The following is a 15,000-nucleotide window of genomic DNA, read 5'->3' as shown; positions in this document are numbered from 1 at the left end:
GTGGTTGGAAGGGCATCTGCTGCGTAAAACGCAAACTGTAAAAGTTTGCGGTTCATTCTGCTGTGTTGACCCCAGATAAATATAAGGGACCAAGGAAAATTAAATATAATGTTTTTCATATAAACAAATAACGTGTAATGATTGTAAAGATTAGTTAATTCTTTGACCTTATTCACTTAAACTCTAGAACACATCATGAAAGCTGTTCAAAATAAGATTTTTTTGTCCATATATTTTGTACATGGAGTTGCTGCCATAAAATTTGATCTGCTCCATCACAATAACAAACAAACAATGACATGTTTTGATGTTGGTATTGAACACTCTGTGTACACATTCGCAGTTCAAGATGGAATATGTTTGTAAACCTCTGGCTTGATAACTGGTTGACCTTTAATAACCTTCACCGCAATAACCTTCAACAAATGTTTCCTGTAATTGCAGCTCCGACCTGCACAATGGTCAGGAAGGAATGCGCATTCCTCTTAACAAAACTGCAATATTCTTGCAATGTGTGGTGTGAATCAGACTCTGGAGGTCAAGCCAAAGTGTCTCAATCAGGCTGAGGTCAGGACTCTGACTGGGCAAATCTAGAAGGTTTATTTTCGTCTGCTGAAGCCATTTGTTGTTGATTGACTTCTGTGTGGGGTGCAACTTTTTGCTTTATTGTCGAGCTTCAGCTGGTGGTAGATATATGGGCATAGCCACAAGGATGGCACAGAGTAAAACCCCAAACATTTAGAAACTTGTAGAGCTGCGCATCATTGGATTTGCTCTTCTGTGTTTTAGCTTTCAGCAGTGACATTTACATGACGCTGAACTGAACTAAACTGAACTTCTGTGAAAACTGGAATAAAGCAGTTTCAATTTACTGGAACTTAAACTATGTTAAGCTGCTTTGACACAATCTACATTGTAAAAGCACTATAGAAAAAATAAAATAAAATAAATAAGATAAAGAGACCCTAAAGAGATTTGCCACCCCAAAGCTAAATCTGTGAGTGAAGCAGTATGATTTTGATTTTGACTTTTTATTTTTTTAAGCATCATGGTTTTTGGTCACTCCATCATAATCCTTACTCTCTATACCAGGCATGACCAATTAGTTTTCCTAATTATCCACATTAGACATTGAGGTAGAACTTGTGTTGAGCCGATAGACCACAGGTGTCAAACTCAGTTCCAAAAGGGTTGCAGCTCTGCACAGTTTAGTTCCAACCCTAATTAAACACACCTGATCAAACTAATTGAGTCCTTCAGGCTTGTTTAAAACCTACAGGTAGGTGTGTTGGAGCAGGGTTGGAACTAAACTGTGCAGGGCTTCAGCCCTCCAGGAATTGAGTTTGACACCCCTGCAATAGACGATGCCATCATCCATCGCCGATGGCCAATAGACAACATGATGCTGAGCCGGCATCACCGATACTCCACCCTGCCCCCATCGCAAACCCGCTCATGAAAAATACACACTTAGGCCTCGTTTACACTAATACGTCTTTGTGTTTAAATGGCATTTTACAACGAACATGAGTCACATCCACACCCTGTTTTACCAAGCATTTCTGAACAGCCCTTCGTCTGCTGAAAACACATATCGCGTAACCATACACACACACACACACACACACACACACACACACACACACACACACACACACACACACACACACACACACACACACACACACACACACACACACACACACACACAGCCACACACAGTCACACCCTCCTCTGAGCTGCAGGGAGCAGTGCACGTCAAACAGTTTATCAAGGATCCACCGCTAGATCGCGTCTCACTATAGTTGTTAAAAGTGATATACAGACATCGCAAGTCTCTCGGAAGTCTCTATGCATTTGCAGGACTCATAAATCGTCCGTCTCCCTCCCGGTCCTCACATAAGTCATGCACCCCCCCCCCCCCTCCCCCTCACATGATGACGATGTCATCATCCATCGCGGTGTTTCACATTAGACATCATACAATGCCAAATTGGGCGACATCGCCCAACCCTAGAGTTACATCAAAACAGTACAAACGGTTCTGCCCAAAATATTGTGTTTTCAGAAAATGCATGCATTTTTAGGACCAGTGTCACAATTCCAACTTCATATGAAAAAGACAGTTTATTATTTAGCATGTTGATTTTATTCAACTTAGTTCATTCATTCATTCATTCATTCATTCATTCATTCATATCTAGCCTGTGTTAGGCTTTAACACGTTCACTTATAGATGCATATCCTTAGTGGATAAGCAAACTACTACAGCACACAAATGATCATCGAGAGAACTGTTTCTAGATTTGTTAAACAATTAGTCTGTGGTAATTAGTCTACCTTTTTGTGAAGCTGCCTGCTTGGTTCTTGTCACATGACTTGTAGTGCACTTACAACACTGTGAAAAGTTGAGATGGCGAGTGTCTGGAAAATGCGAGCATGTTGTACCTTATTTGTGTCACTTCCTATTTGCGTGCACAAGCCACACAAAAGATACATCTCCATTTGAAACTACAAATTCGATCATGCAAAAGATGTGATGTGTGAACGACCCCTTGCGTTGACTCGTATATCAGACCTACATATTGCATGGCCCCATTTGCGGTTGACGAATGGTTTTAATTTAACCAAATACTTCTTGTTAGCCAATCGAAGATGTGCAGAGGTAGTATAAGTAAAATAATAATAATAATAATAATAATAAAATAAAAGTACAGTTGAAGTTAGTATTATTAGCCCCCCCTGTATTTTTTTTTTTACCCAATTTCTGTCACATCAACAATCGACACATTCCTAAACATTCATTCATTTTCTTGTTGGCTTAGTCCCTTTATTAATCCGGGGTCGCCACAGCGGAAAGAACCTTCCGCTGTGATGCAGGATGCCCTTCCAGCCGCAACCCATCTCTGGGAAACATCCACACACATTCACACACACAATCATACACTTACAACAACTTAGCCTACCCAATTCACCTGTACCACATGTCCTTGAACTGTGGGGGAAACCGGAGCGCCCGGAGGAAACCCACGCGAAGGCAGGGAGAACATGCTAACTCCACACAGAAACGCCAACTGAGCCGAGGTTCAAACCAGCGACCTTCTTGCTGAGAGGCGACAGCACTACCTACTGCACCACTGTCTCGTCCCATTCCTAAACGGTTTTAAAAACGAATTTCAAATAACTTTGCTCTTTTATATTCAATAATTTTCAGCTGCAGACCCACACACGTTTCAGGCTCACACAATCCAGCGCACACAATCTAGGCAAACCATATATGGTTATGATGGATGTTGTTAACGTCTTCTCAGACATTGTCATCAATATATATATATATATATATATATATATATATATATATATATATTTTATATTTATATATATATATATTTATATATATATTTATATATATATATATATATATATATATATATATATATATATATATATATATATATATATATATATATATATATATATATTGTTAATAAATTTTGTACACTATAAACCATAGTGTATACTATTTTGAAAATATGGCGAATGGAGTTTCCGATCGGCAAGTTATGGTAATTTGGCAAGTCATTGTGTAACAGTGGTTTGTTCTGTAGACAACTGAAAAGAAAAAAAAAAAAAATACTGCCTAGGGGAACTAATGATATTGACCTTAAGTAGTTAAAAAAAATTAACTGCTTTTATTCTAGCTAACGTATATAGGAAATACTGAAAAAAATCCCTTGCTTCTTTTAAACGTAGTTTAAAAAATATTTGAAAAAAAAAGAAAAAATCACAGGACAGGATGATAACTTTAACTTCAACTGCATGAAAAATGAATAAATGACAACCAGACAAAACTTGTCATACGGGTATCAACTGCTGTTGAAAGCTTCTGTTTTACAATGCAAAATTACAATTACAAATTGCTGTATCACAAAATCCTGGACGGCCCCCTGGGTAAATCCTTGTGTTCTCCTGCAGTAGGGTTGACATTAGGCTTCTTGGGAAGAGCAAAATCAGAGATTGTTTTTATTGGGCAGGGCAGCTCTGACCAGCACCTCCGATCTCGCCTCATTGATTTGACTCCAGGTTTGCTGACTCCTGACTCCAATTAGCTTTTGGAGAAATCATTATTCTCGAGGTTGTTCTTATTTCCCCCCTAGACTGTGAATGTTTACATGGCATGTTCAATTAAGCATTAAAGACCGGAAAGTGTATTTGTGATGTGTTTAAGAGCATATAGACTGTTGTCGTGATCAGATAAAATGTTATGCTGAAAAAAATTGCATATATTGCTCTTTATATTACCCTCATAATGTATCAGGGCTTGATTTGACTTAGAAGACTAAGGGCATATATACACACACACACACACACACACACACACACACACACACACACACACACACACACACACACACACACACACACACACACACACACACACACACACACACACGTATGTATGTATGTATGTATGTATGTATGTATATACATGTTTATATATATATATATATATATATTTATATATATATATATATATATATATATATATATATATATATATATATATATATATATATATATTCGTATATGTATGTATATATATGTATGTGTGTGTGTGTGTTTGTGAGTGTGTGTAGTATCTCATTATTCATTTGATTATTTAATTTGGAATGACTAATACTAGTTATAGTAACACAGCATCCAAATAATCACGAAGAGCCCATTATAAAATCACCTCTGCACAAAGAATGAAATCCTTAATCACAGTTTGTAATGTATAACACAAATAGTTCAAACTGTTTTAACGCGAGGCTTTTTCTGTGTTCTCGATGGCAGTTTTGGTGGGTGTAGATGGTTACAATAGTTTTTTAGCACGTGGGAGCATTCATGTTGCTCCGACTCAAATACACACACACACACACACACACGCACACATCCACACACCTGTAGACTTCACAGCAGTGTCATTTCTGTATGTAACGCCACAGGATAGTCTCCTGTGCCACCACTAAAGCACTTCATTATCCGTGACAGCAAAAATAACAGAAGAACAAAGGAAAGAAGTGTGTAAAACAGGATAACTATGATTGAAGATTTTTTTTATTTATTTTCTTTTTTTTTTCTTTTTTTTTATATTTTCTTTTTTATTCAGTCAGCTGACATGGGTTACCTCGAGTCACTTGCTAGCACATTGCTTTAACATGGTGAAAAAAAGCCAGAAATATTCTAAAGATATGTGAATATCATTTTGATTTTACATTTATTTTGTCTTTCAACTTATCAAGAAGTTTATATGTGTACTTGTATGTTATAATGTGATATGAATATACAGTACATATTTGCGTTTAAAACACTTGCATCAGATAGAGGGTTTGTAAACCTAATAACGCTGTAAAACAATTGATATTTGCTTAACTTATTTTCTGCTCATTCATATTCTAGACATTCAAATGAACTCTTTGCTGGTCTTTGAAGCATCCAAGTACACACTTGGGTACATTTCGCAGAATCTGATACATTTTTATGTTGGCACTGAAGTTTCTTGCAGCTTTGCTGGAACTCATTTTGCTTATAAAAAATACATTAAAATAAAGTAAACTCTAAATAATCTTAGAAGAGACTTGAATGACTCAAACTAATTGAAAGCATTTGTTCAAAATTACATTGAAACACTTAAAGATAAAAAAACAAAGAACCCAGACTGCCAGAAATTTCCTGAAAAAAGACAAATGCAATAAAACCATTTAGAGCATTATTAGATTTCATTTGATCTGATATGTTGATTTGCTGATATTACTCTTGTATATCAAAATATTAGATATAATGAAATTAAGTGTTTACAGGATGCTTGCGGGGTCTTAAAAAGTATCAATAACTGATTCAGAGAAATTTTAGGCCCTTAAAAAGGATTAAAGTCTTAAATGCTATTTAACATGGTCCTAAATTTTGGATTATGCAATGTCTAGTTGTATGATAAAGTTTGCCCCTAATATAGCAATTCGGTGGTGCTGTGTAGTTTATTAAATCAATGAAATCCAGCTAGATTCAACATCACATTGCTTCGTTTACTGCAGTAATTAAGGCAATGCCTTTATTCTTGCTATTCTAAAGTCTCTTTAAGGCAAGTCACTTTATGCAGTGATCTTTGAAACGCCTCTCAGGCAGTTTGCTCGGGCATTCTGTTTAAATGGGAAAATATCAAATTCTCAAATTGCTTGCCAAGCTTACGATTAAATTTCATATTAGGAATCAACAATAAAATTAAACAACTGTCTCTTTAGTTTTATTTCTAAACATTCAAATTACACCTCAGTATCAGTCTATTAGCAATGGACCCTACGCTAAACCCCGCCCTCCTTAGTTACTGTTGCTACGCCTGTCAAGCTTTCCTGCCTGGCACAGCTTTTTCAATGTGTGTGCGCCGGTTTCAGACATTGAAACCGATATAATGTCATTTTTGAAGAACAGGTGAAATATCAGAGAAAGCCAGACAAAAAAGGACTGCAGTATGCATTACAGGAGTATATTCACCACATAATAGGCAACCGATTAGAGAATAAATCAATCACAATTGAAGCTAGCTTAGCCTAGCCGCCTCATATGCTAACCATTTAGCAGCTTAGCTCATGCTCAGCAGGAGAGGTGAAGTTTAAAAATAATCTAATAATAATAAATGAAACCAAGATTTCTCTATTTTTAGCCAAAAAGCCTGATATATTAATTGTTGTGCAATGAGTTATAGCCTTACTAACCGACGAGGAAACGTGCATGACAGTGCTTTTACATAGGTCATTCATAGATAGAGCAGCCAGAAAGGGTGAAACTGGTGGATTTGGGCCGAATATTAGCATCATTGACCCATAACAATGTACAGTAAGTTACCTATAACTGTATATTTGAGTGCTCTTTATAAATGACTGAAAACAGCTACGGGTATAGTGATCCCAGCTGCTCAGTTTGTGATCATATCTCGGTTTTGTCCTGTTGTTTTGTAATTTCTAATATTCATAGCTTGAAATAGATGGAAATATGAAGTTCAGTAAAGTAAGGAACAGATTCGCAGATTTGTATTTTCCAGGCCAATAACTCATGTCATTATGACATATTCGCTACTAGTATGACTATCGTTACTAACGTAATGGCGAAGGCTTAAACGGAGCATTACTCACAATATCGAGCGAAAAAAAGGAACAAGACAGCTGTAAAACATCACCAGCTTTGTGTTTTTGTAGGAAGCACAGTTTAAATCTGTTTAGGGAGAGAGGTGTGTGAGTTATTGCCGTATGTCTATCACTGAATGTGTCAGGAATATCAAAACAAAACCAACTTAGCTCCGCTCCTTTAGCGCCCTTCACACAGCCTGATCCACGCTGGCATGTCTGCTCCTGGGTTTTAGGTTTTGAAAAGGGAGAAAAATTCCACCATCTCGTCCAAACTTTAAGGAGACCGGGTATCAGATTTGCACAATCCATGTGCACTCGCTCGAAAGCTTGACAGAGCCCCTGCGCGTAGTTACAGTTGCTAAGCCACGATTGGTGGATGTCGGTTTTTGGCGTGGCTTAGCGAAGGGTCTTGTACTTGAAGGCGGTGCTTCACTTGTCATATTGACATTACACTTTTCCCCATTCCCCTAAGTGATGTGCTTTCTGTTGTATTTCTCTGTAGATGACCCCTGCTGGATTAGGATTTTTATTCATTAAACCGTATGAGTAATGTTTCTTACAATCAGTATTTAGTAAATTCACTGTAAGTTAAAATGTTGCCAATGTTGCAACATAAAGTGGTGATGAGGTCTTAAAATGTATAGAAAGAGTCTTAAAAGAGGCCTCATAAGGTATTGAATTACACTCTCAGATTGTGTACCCTAAATTAATATAAGACTTAAAGAGATAGTTCACTCAAAATGAAAAATCTGTCATCATTTAATCTCCCACCACTTGTTTAAAACATGTTCGCATTTGCAGTTGAAGTCAGAATTATCACCCCCCCCAACCCCAAAGATAAAGATAAAATAAATCAGTGATTAGAAATGAATTATCAAAATTATTATGTTTAGAAATGTGTTTAAAAAATCTGCTCCGCTTTACAGAAATTGGAAAAAAATAAACAGGGGGGCTAATAATTCAGGGGGTTTAATAACTCGAACTTCAACTGTTCTGTTGAACACAAATGATATTATAGACTGCTTTTTTATTCATTTTATTTTATTTATTTATTTTTTAGAATATCTTATATTTTCATTCAACAGAAAAAAAGCATTATTAAAGTTTAGAACCACTTGAGTGTAAGTAAATGGTGAAGAAATACATTTTTGGGGGTGATCTATTCCTTTAACACAAAACCTTGGATCACCAATTAACCAATTTTCAGTCTAGCATAAAAAAGTTCAAACTGCTTTACTCAGTTTAACGCCTTCTAAGTCAGGAAAATTAAAGATACTAAGTATATTGTGACAAGACGGCAGGTCACAAAGGCTAACATATTGTGCTGAGGCTCACCATGGAGACTAAACTGAAGCAGAACAAATCCTCTCTACGCAAACACACACACACACACACACACACACACACACACACACACACACACAAACATGCATAAGTTATGGATTCCTTTCTTAGAGGTCGTAAAACCTGTTGCCCTTGTGCACCCCTCCTGCGGGTGTTATTTCTGTACATCAACAACAACAAACTAACTTAGGGAACTTCTCTTAACAAACTTGGAGAAATGGAAACTGAGCAGGTGGTGGAAAACAAAAGTAATCCTATGTCTTGTCAGAACAAACGAGACCGCAGAATGCATTCCTGAAACAAATATGCAAACAGTTGACAAGTTTTCTCAGATCGTAATGAGCAGATAAATACATGCGTTCTGTTTCTGTTTGTTCTTCTTTTGTTCCAGTAGATGCATTCATGGCAGGAGGTCAGGACTGAAGAACACTGGGTCAGGGAAGCAAGGCGGGGCTTGGTGAACAGTAAAGCTCCATCCTTTAGCCCACACTCGCCTTCTTTTCCCATAATGAGGCCCACAGGCTGGGAAAATGTAAATACAGCAATTACAACATTGGAAGTTCTGGCCCAAGGGGTTGCCCTTTACACGGAACGCTGAGTGCTGGGTGAGTGTAAACGCGACTTGGAACCCTTTGACCTCACCGAGGGTTTGATTTCGTCGTGGTGAAGGGGTCAGAGTTTGGATGTGAACTTCAAGCTATGACTGTTTTGTAGTGCTATAGGGTATATGTATAATTATCTTGATTTGTTAGGTTTTATTCTTGTTTCTTCTCCCTTTTTGTTGTTGTTGAGCTATGCTAGTGCTGTTGGATATTTCCTTTGCTGCAAATCGAGTTGTAATTTATTATTATTATTTAAAATAGAATACAGAAGATTTAGCAAAGCCATTACAATTCACACAAAATTATTTCAGTATATTGTCAATCAAGTCAGTGGTCTTTAGAATCACATGAGTGACTTGTGATTCATTTGTCAATATAGACAGTCAATGATTGGGTCCAAAGGGTTAGCATGAGTTTGTGGTTCATTCTGAATCGATTGGACAGTTCATTGATTTCATGTTTAGAAGACAAAGAAATAAGCGGTGTTGGATGAAAGAGAAGACATGTTCATATTGAAACACAAGTACTAGCGATATGAAAAAAAGCTCATTAAAGCTGTGTATTTTATGAAATGCATTATTGTACACTATTGTAATATATCATAAGTAGGCATGGGCCGGTATAAGATTGAGATGGTATGATAACCTTGGTAAAAATAATACGATTTGATGGTATTGTGATGGTACTGCTTTACAATATATTCTTTTTAAATGTCTGGGTAAAAAAAAAAAAAAAAAAAAAAAAAACTAAAGCTTTTTCCCCTTTGAACACTATATTTTATTTTGAAAGTAACATATTAAAATATTTTGGAGCAGTAAACATGTCAGGCTAAATAATTCAAGTGAATCATGTATTCATTTGTTTGATTCCTTTATAATTTAAAATGGCATCTTTGGATATATTTTCTGCTGGAGATACTGTTGTCCTAAAAAAATAAACAAAAAAGTAAATATGTAAAAAACGATGTAAAAAATGTAAATAAATTACTGAAATTACACAATTGCACATACCTTACACTGTAAAACCCAATCAGTTAAGATAACTCAAACCGTTTAAGGAAACCGATTGCAATAAACAATTTGAGTTAAAAAAAAAAAAAAATAGCCTACGGTATACGAGTACTGTGAACTTACTCCAAGTTGAAGTAATAAGGTTTTTAATTAACTCATTACCTTCAACACTGAGTTCAAAGCTCTTTTCAAATGAGTAGAATTAACTTTGTCAATTTTGAGTTAACTACACTCATTTCATTTGATAAAGTTAACTGTTGGGTTTTACAGTGTAGAAATAGCACAAACTTTTGGTGGTTTTAAAACCTTGACTTTTCAAACCGCAGTACACCTTGAACATGGTTATTGTCCCATGCCCAAGTATGTGTTTTAATTCTCATATTGACTCTTGATGATTTAAAAATTTTCTAAATACATATTTGAAATCTGTTTGAGCTTTATATTTTCATCAGCCAATAATCTAGTCTTCAGTTTCACACAATCCTTCAAGTCAGTATTGAAATCATCAGTTTAATTAGCATTGCAGACATCCTTACTGTCACTTTTGATCAGTTTTATGCATCCTTGGTAATTAAAGCAATTACTGTCTTAGGTCAAAATAAACCACTATTTTTAACTTCATATTTGTGAAAGAAAATAATAGTGTGAAGGATGTTTCAAATACATCAAGCCAGAACATTGCTCTCATGCACATCTGGTCTTCACAGTACCAGTTCAAAAACAAGTTAAAAACATATTTTGTTTGAGGACAGATTTTGATGATCATTTTTTTTTTCCTAGTTTCTGTTTCCTGTGTTTAGTTATTGGCAGTTTTGCAATGTTGCATCCTTGTGTTCTCATGTAAAGTCATTATTAACTGCCAAAGATCAATTCCATTACACCGTTAACAGTTTCCTGTAATACACACTTGAAAACATTATATGATCAGTTAGTCCTGACAGCATATGCTTTTAGGTCATTGTAACTTATTAAACCAAGTTAATCATGTTCTAACCTAATATTTTAAGTAAAGGAAGCTGTTTTAAGTCAGTTTTACATGAAATAAGTTCTATGGACTCATAGGGCCCTATCATACACACCCTATCATGCAAGGCACGGCACAATTGTTTATTGACGCTGGTTTCAGCTCATTTTTAAAAGCCATTTTGATGTTTTGCACCATGCTGTTTAACTCCATAGGAGTTCTGATCTTTAAAGGAGGTGTGTGTGTGTTACGGTGCATTGCTGGAGCATTGCTATTTGAGAAACTAAAATAGACTGCACCAGCTAAGAGGAGGTCTAAAGTCCAGCGCAGAGCATGTTAGTTCTGTGCCTTGCTTAAACATTGCTTAATACACACAGGATGTACAGCAATACGCAAATATCTTTACAAATGAAAAATGATTAAAGGATTAAAATATTACAAAAATTATTATTTTCTAACCTACATAAATATGAAAACCATACTTTTATGCCTTCATCTTGGAGGCTTTTTCAGTTTATTCATGACAATTCGCTTTTGAATAATGTTCTTATAAGTAGTAGTATTATTTATTATATGCATGTTTATTTATTTTTTATTAAAACAGGCTTTGATTTGCCCACCTGCCAGGTTTAGGACCATATGGGGCATAGCATGTGTATTTGGATATAACTTATTGTTGTTCATTTATTCGTTTGTTGAAAATTAGAACTGGATTTTTAAGTAGTTTTGAAACAAATCTTTGAGCTTAACAAACAAAATTAGTTATGTTGGCTAATGGATGTCCTTATCCAGAGTGAAAGTAAAAGTAAAAGATGAGGAGGCTCATTCTCTCATTCTTGCATTCTCGGCACTGCAGATGCTCTGTTTAACTGTTTTCTCGCTGGTGAAGCGCTCAGATTTTTCACTTCCGCCATGTAAATAGCAAATGCGCTATGGTGCAACGCAACTGAATCTTATAGGGAATAGTAGATGAGACTCTGATTGGTTTATTCTCAAAATAATTAATTAAGAGAATAAACTCAACCCTGTTAGACCATGTGCTGCAGAGCAAAGCAGATTTTTCCATTGTAAAATAGTAAAAGTGGATTCAGACACGCCCTTAATGCTTTTGTGCCCTCTGCTTAGGACTTTGCGCCTGGATCGTCAAAATAGAGCCCATAAGAATAATTAGATTCAGCTTTAAAATCCAAGGCAGCCAGTATTTTTTTTTTTTATTGTGCACCAGTAGTGTAAATCAGTTATGGCAAAAATATTGTATTTACATTTACAGCACTGCTTAGTACACACATTTACAGTATTATATCTTTAAAATATACAGTACTTTTTACAATGCAACTTTAAAATACTTTTTTTTTTTTTTTTTAATAATGCAAACTATACAGTAAAATGCAATTCATATTGTAGTTAAATACTACCCAGATGTGTTCTTGATCTTGAAGATGCACTGAATGCAGATATGAGTGCACTACTTGCTCAAAGTCCCAGAAGTCATTGTGGCTAAATGGATGAGGGAAGCACAACATTTATATTCACTGTTAATTACAGATATAACCTGTTTATCTCATGAGTTTCCCTAAACGAGATGGCAAAAGTAAACATCCGTATGGCAGTTTTAAAGGCGCAAACACATGGAAAGGTGTTTATTTGCTGAAAATTAAATTAAAATCAGTTGCATTTGTATTGTGCAAAGTATCTTTGTAAGGCTTTTGCACATATTAGATATAATTGACAAGGACATTATTGTATGATTGTTGCAATATTTAAAGTATTTGCCGTTAAAACTCTTAAAGGTCATGTGACCATTAGGAAGATCACAGCATCTCATTTCTAACAGAATGTGTTCTCGTGTTTTACCTAGTTCATTCTTGCTAAGTAACTTGACCAGACCATGAGTCTCGTGAGGTCCGTTTGCATTTTTGCTATTGAGAAACAACCTGTGTTTCTATTGTTGCCTTGCTTATTTATTTTTGACATTTGTTACTATGGTTACTGATTATGTTGTACACCTGTTTCTGATTTAGTTATTTATTATTTCTGTCCGGGCGAAGCAGTGGCGCTGTGTGGAGTTTGGATGTTCTCCCTGCATTCGCGTGGGTTTCCTCCGGGTGCTCTGGTTTCCCCCATAGTCCAAAGACATGCAGTACAGGTGAATTGGGTAGGCTAAAATGTCCGTAGTGGTTGAGTGTGTGTGTGTTTGATTGTGTGTGTGGATGTTACCCAAAGATGGGTTACGGCTGGAAGGGCATCCACTCCGTAAAAACATGCTGGATAAGTTGGCGGTTCATTCCGCTGTGGCGACCCCTGATTAATAAAGGGACTAAGCCGAAAAAAAAAAAAAATGAATAAATGAATGACTATCTCAGTCACACAAAAAAAAAAAAAAAAAAAAAAAAAAAAAATATATATATATATATATATATATATATATATATATATATATATATATATATATTAACTAACATGAACTAATAATGAACAACAGCATTATTTATGAATCATAATTCAGCATTTACTAATTTATTATCAAAATCCATGTTGGTTAACAGTAGTTCATGCACTGCAATTTAAATAGATCTAACAATTAACAACTTTTTTCATGAATTGACATTAACAAAGATAAATAAATACTGTTATAAATGTTTTGTTTATCATTGGTCCATGCAAATCCATTATCTTACATTAATCGGTTCATTAATTTATTTTAAACCTTGTTCAATTATATCTTGAATCAACTTTTTGCAATTAGGTAATTCTCTATTTCCAATTTGCCTCAGGTTACATTTTAGGCAGCTCACCAAAACTGATTATTTCATGTTAAAATATTGTAGTTTAATCTTTTTCACAACAACGAAGCCCATAAACAGCATGCTAAAGAAGCTAATGAACTGAAGTGATGCATGTTATGAACATAAAGCCGCTTCAGATTATAATCTCACAGATCAAGTCGCCTGCTTAAATAAACCGATATGATGTTTGTTTGTGGCTTTAACTCTCATACGCAAATAAAGCTTGACATTTCCACTGTGGTCACACGTGTGCACATTAGTGCCCTAATTGTGCCTAAACAACGCATGTTGATTGTCAGAGACTCAAGCTTTTAGGCCTTATAGCATTTGCCCACAGGAGGCTGAGGTAGATGTGGCATCAGCGCATCATGGCTGAGCTGACTGACATTTAGTGGCCAAAACCCATACCCACGGGGCAGTGGCCCAGACTCAAACACATGCTGATGTATTATTTAGTCCAGGCGAAGTGCTTATTTGCATGCCGACGGATGTATGAGACTACTGATACGTGGCATGTCTGGTACTCTGGGGAAAATGCTGCCGCTATGTGAAGAGTCCATAGGCCTTCCCTTCCGTCCTGCCTGTCACAGCTTGTCCCATTCCTGATCATTAGAACAAGTATTAACACAGGCATAATTTTAATAAAAAATGCTAGCTGGAGAAATCAAGTGCACTGGAATTCATGAGCTGCTTTATTACATTTTCAGAGAATGTGTTGTTTCCCCTGTAAACACACACACACACACAAAAAATGTTCATTAGATTTACATTTTTTTTTTAAGTTAGTTTATATTACAGTGTAAAAAAAAAAAATTAAGTTGTACATAAAGAATCTGAGTTTAGTACACAATAGAACATCTAATATCTGTAATATGTTTGTAAGAGCTGATCTAAAACCCGCTCCGCATTTTTAAAATAATATATCACATGGTCATTTTAAATGTGGGAATTGTCAACAATGCAATTTCACAATACAAAACGTCAACTTTTACACATACCCATACAGCAAAAAAAGTTACAGTATAAATTTGAGGCACTCTTTTGTGCAAGACAGCTTACATAATCTATATGTTGCTGTGTTCATGGCGGTTATGTTATGTTGGTAAGGTGAATAGGCCTTTAAAAATGTGC

The 15,000-nt window shown here is 35.7% G+C and overlaps 1 long non-coding RNA gene across 4 annotated transcripts in view; it reads left to right on the top strand.

The window, feature by feature from the left end:
• The window catches only part of LOC137487534 (uncharacterized), a 298,360-nt gene that overhangs the window by 10,451 nt on the left and 272,909 nt on the right, over positions 1 to 15,000 (top strand). For 3 of the 4 annotated variants that reach the window (XR_015507807.1, XR_015507808.1, XR_015507806.1), the window contains exon 2: positions 8,899 to 9,112. This is a non-coding gene — a long non-coding RNA (uncharacterized LOC137487534). The remainder of the gene's footprint in view (positions 1 to 8,898; positions 9,113 to 15,000) is intronic. The other variant, XR_015507809.1, reaches the window with a different exon arrangement.

The sequence above is a fragment of the Danio rerio genome, chromosome 14 (assembly GCF_052040795.2).
Source record: "Danio rerio strain M-AB ecotype USA chromosome 14, GRCz13ab, whole genome shotgun sequence".
In the NCBI taxonomy this organism is placed as follows: Eukaryota; Metazoa; Chordata; class Actinopteri; order Cypriniformes; family Danionidae; genus Danio; species Danio rerio.
Note: the sequence above shows the minus strand (reverse complement) of the source record. Positions and strands in the feature narration are given on the sequence as shown.